Source organism: Phyllostomus hastatus, unplaced genomic scaffold (genome assembly GCF_019186645.2).
Source record: "Phyllostomus hastatus isolate PE091 unplaced genomic scaffold, TTU_PhHast_1.1 phas_contig_196, whole genome shotgun sequence".
Classification (NCBI taxonomy): domain Eukaryota; kingdom Metazoa; phylum Chordata; class Mammalia; order Chiroptera; family Phyllostomidae; genus Phyllostomus; species Phyllostomus hastatus.
Genome location: NW_025333709.1, coordinates 17,385,379 through 17,390,429, shown reverse-complemented (window position 1 = coordinate 17,390,429; position 5,051 = coordinate 17,385,379).

The window sequence follows — 5,051 nt, the reverse complement described above, 5'->3', positions numbered from 1 at the left end:
ATTATTTATGTGTACACCTTAAAAGTGTACCTGTAGAAAGAAATAATGGTATCTGTATGCAAAATAACACATTGGAATCTGATCATTGGCTTTGTTTCTAAGTATAAATAAATAGAAATTGAATTAAATATTAAAACAAAATATTTTTTCCTGAAAGTTTGGGCCAAAATGTGGGTACGCATTATACATGGCAACATATGGTGGAACACTAACCAGTTGTTATTTAGCTGCTGAGAACAATCACCACTACAACACAACTCTGATATCTACAGCCCTCTCTGGTTTGCAGGTCTGTTTTGGGCCTCAGCCCAATCAAACGGGAGTCAGATACAGCTCATATTCACTTCCTCAAGAAATCCAATAACACTTGCCTTTTAGGATTTTTAATCTCACATTTCATAGTGCATACATTTGCACAACTCTAGTGGATCATTTTTTTTTCACCAGATTTCTTCTTTCCTCCTCTGCTCATTCCATCATGAGCTGAAAGATGTGTAAAGGGTTCCAGTGGGGCTGGAATTCATGCTGGACTGTTTGGCATGAGGACTCGTCATAGCAGTACATCTGCTCCGTGTACAGGACCCCACAGCAATCTTACAGATTATTTTCAGCCTTATCTATGAAAGTACACAAAGTTGGCATTTCTTATCCCATTTCACAGAGGCAAGGTTCAGTGAGTTTAGTTAACATTTCTAAGGCCTCGGAGATAGTAATTATGGAGGCAGAATGGTTATTCCTACCTGTCTGGCAGCAAATGTGCATGCTGTTCCTTGATATCAGGCTTATTCTCTTGGGGGGGAAAAACCATTGCTAACATGTACATACTGGAGGGGGGTTGTTCTCAAGGTGTATTAATAAAGCTAGGGTATTTCCATCATAAGTATCCATGTTACTTTATATCTGCTATTTGTGCTCAAAACCCAACTCTCCCACCTGAATAATATAAACTTAATTTTAATAAGCCATTGATTCCTCATCTGTAAATGGCAATGACTTCTAAATCACAGATCACTGTGAGAATTTGAAGAAAAAAATGCATACATTAGCCCAATACCTGGAAAAATGTAAATGCTCATAGAATTGAACTCAGCCATAATTAATGTTTTGAAAAACTCAGCTGGTGCAAGTGGCAAGATCCTCAGCAGTTCCCAGTGACCACCTCTGTTTTGCCACACTCATCTTTCTATCAGCCAGCAGTCTATAAAGAAATTTGAGATTCAAGGGTGTTAACTGACCTCTATAAAGCCATATAAATAGGAAATAAGGCTTTTCTAGAATGTAGACCTGGAAAATACCTTATAATCCCAACATTAAGTTACTACCTTAAATGTGACATCTGTTACAGAAAGCCTTGAATAGAATCACACACACACACACACACACACACAATAAAATTATTTGTCACTTTTGAATATTTGGTATATACCTTATATTTATGAATATGCAAGTAAAAGGAAAAAAGAGACATACGACACAGAGAATCACAACTTTATGTACTTCTTAACTCTTTTTCAGAGACAATGCTATCTATAGTCTATGAGAAAGCACAATAGCTAAGAAAACAAATTGGAAAACTTACATCCTATAAAAGTGAAATGTTGGTTTGTATATAATATTACAAAGCAGAACTATGCTTATTCAATAAAGCACAAGAAAGAAATATAGTTTAATTATTTAACATAATTTATATCTGAGCATATAAAGGAATTATCTACCTACATAATTATATAACAATATAGTAGAAAAAAAGCTGCTCAACTGGTAAAGAATTGGTTGAATTACTAAAGCAAGGATGGACCAAAAGGTGAGTTGAGGGAAAGAACAGCAATTCTAGACACCCCAGCATATTTGGCAAATATTGTTTTATAGATACATAACCTCAATATTATTTTGAGTTTGGAACTACTTAGAGGAGGTCATACAAAAAACCAAGTTGAGTTCAGACTTATGAAGTATTTTGTTGAATGCCATACATAAATATAAAAAGTAAAATATGATAGATATGTTCTGTTAGTTTAATTTCTTGATTATCTAATTATTAATTATACTAAGCAAATGGGAGTCATACTTGAAATAATTAGCAATGATTTCATTCTTAATATGTAATCTCCATGGTGTCATTAATCTCAAAAGTCATCAAATATGAATATCAGACAGTGACATGCAGGCTCTGTTGACTCTGGCATTAATAGAAGTAATTACATAATTTATATATATTAACTTTGGTTTCAATGAAAATATATGATTTATATTTATTTTTAAAGTTTACAATATCAATTAATGTCAGAGAGAGTGCCCCCATGAGATTGAAGCTTATCTAACTGTAAGTAATGTTTTACTCTTTTATATGAGAAATTTTGTAAACTAAAAGCTACATCCTGTCTTGATCATCTAGAAAATAATTCAAATGTTTTATCCTGACCACAAATTCTCATGTTAGGAATCTTGAGGAATGTGAGTTGCTATACATGTACTCTTTCTGAGTGTGTATGTGTGTGTATGTGTGTGTGTGTGTGTGTGTGAGAGAGAGAGAGAGAGAGAGAAAATGTTGGTTTTGCCCTCACTTGTTATCTGTGTTACAGGATTCAATGACCATGAACATTTCTATTGTGTTTCTTATTTCTCAGGACAAATAGCATATAAATATAAATGAATGGTATAAATAAATACAAGTTTGCTACACAATGCACCAAAATGACTGGAAAAAAGGCCCATGTGACCATTAGGCTCAACATAGTGTTAACAACTTTGAAATCACCAGCTAGGAAGAGAAATGAAGTGTTTCAAGGCCAGAGCAAGAGGGAACCCAAGATCTTAGCCTATACGATGTTAATTTAGCCAGATAGCTCTGCTTTTAAAACCTGCATATTTATGATTTCAGCAAACACAGAGCCAAGAAATTATTGGTTTTGTCGAATCCAGTGATTTTTCAATCTTTTCCACTTCATGGCACATACAAACTTAGTACTAAAATTCTGAGGCACACCAAAAAATATCTTTTTTTGCCAATCTGACAAAAAAATGTATAATTTAATTCATTCACACCAGACAGCTATTGTTGTCTTGGCTGTTGCCATTATTTTATTTGGCAATCCAAGGGAAAATAGGCCAGTGTCCCTGACTAAGTAGTCAGGCATTACGTATTTTTTAAGTCCTTGAGGCACACTGGTTGAACCTCACCAGTCTACTCTGGTCATTGGTCACTGGTACGATGAACGGATTGTGAACAACACCTGAAATTTAAATTCAGTTATAGACCATGTAATATCTCCATAATGTTAATGAAATGCAATTATAAAAATGATGTGCTTATTATACTGTTTAATTAGTCTATACCATGCACCAGGAGGTCAGCTCTATCATTTTTTGTAATAACTTTCTAGACGATTTTTATTTGACTTATTGAACTTTTGTTATATCTATACCAAGTTATCTTTTTGATTTTTAAAACAAATCTTCAAAGTTGAAAAATATTTATAGTTATAGAATGATTTCCTCTTCTACTAAAAGTATATAGTTTGACCTATGTATATTTACATTTATATGATTATAAGTGAGATTTTTTATTTGCATACCACACATTTTGATATGCTGTGTTTTCATTTTTATTTGGTTCAACATATTTTCTCATTTCTCTTGTGATTTTTCCTTTGACCCATGGGTTACATAGAAGTATGTTAATTTCTAACTATTTGTTTTTCCCCTAGATATCTTGTTGTATATTGGTTTATAGTTTAATTCCTTTGTGATAGGAAAAATACTCTATAAATTTTCAACTTTTGAAATACATTAAAACTTATGTTCTAAAATATGGTCCTGCTTGAATGTTCTATATGTACTTGGAATTAATTTTTATTTTGTGATTGTTGGGTGTAGCATTCTGCAAATGTCAATTAGGTCAAATAGATTGATATACTTACCTTTTTTATTCAATCGTTTTTTATTGTTATTCTATTACAATTGTCCCAATTTTCCCTCCTTTTTCCTCCTCCACCCAGCCCAATCCTACTCCAACAATTAATTCCCACACTGTTGTCCATGTCCGTGGGTCATTCATGTATGTTCTTTGTCTAGTCCCTTCCCCTTCTTTCCACCATTATCCCCTGCATCTTTTTCCTCTGGTCACTTTCAATCTGTTCCATGTTTCCATGCCTGTGATTCTATTCTGTTCATTAGTTTATTGTGTTCATTAGATTCCCCTTATAGGTGAAATCATATGATATTTGTCTTTCTCCAACTGGCTTATTTCACTTAGCAGAATATCTTCTGTTTCCATCCATGCTGTCACAAAATGTAAAAGGTCCTTCTTTCTTGCTACTGCATAGTATTCTATTGTATAAATGGACCAGTTTTTTAATCCATTCTTTTATGGATGGGCACTTAAGATGTTCCAGCACTTGGCTATTGTAAATGGTGTTGCTATGAACATATTGGTGCATAAGTTCTTTTAAATTGGTGATTCTGGATTCTTAGGATATATTCCTAGCTGTGGAATTGCTGGGCCATATATATATATTTTTTAATTTGGCCATTTAGTATTAGGAAGTTATCTTTAAAAATATTTTTAAAGATTTTATTTATTTATTTTTAGAGAGGGAAGGGAGAGAGAAAGAGAGAGAGAGAGAGAAACATCAATGTGCAGTTGCTGGGGGCTGTGGCCTGCAATCCAGGCATGTGCCCTGACTGGGAATCGAACCTGCGATGCTTTGGTTCGTAGCCCGCGCTCAATCCACTGAGCTACACCAGCCAGGGCTCTAGAATATTATCTTAATGTTTAATATTATATAGCTGGTAAGATAAAAGGAAGAATTTATACTTAGGACTTTTGATATCTTTAGTTGGGTACTGCTTTATTCAATTTGCTGGAGCTACTCTTAGCTTACAATTAAATTCCTCTCTCTCTCTTTATATATATATGTATATGTAAATATACACATATCTCTTTATATATATAAGATTCTACTTTACACATATATAGATATAATTCCTTTTTTACTGTGATTTCATATAGACTACAAACTTAAATCATTATTCAAACAAGTTATTTGTAA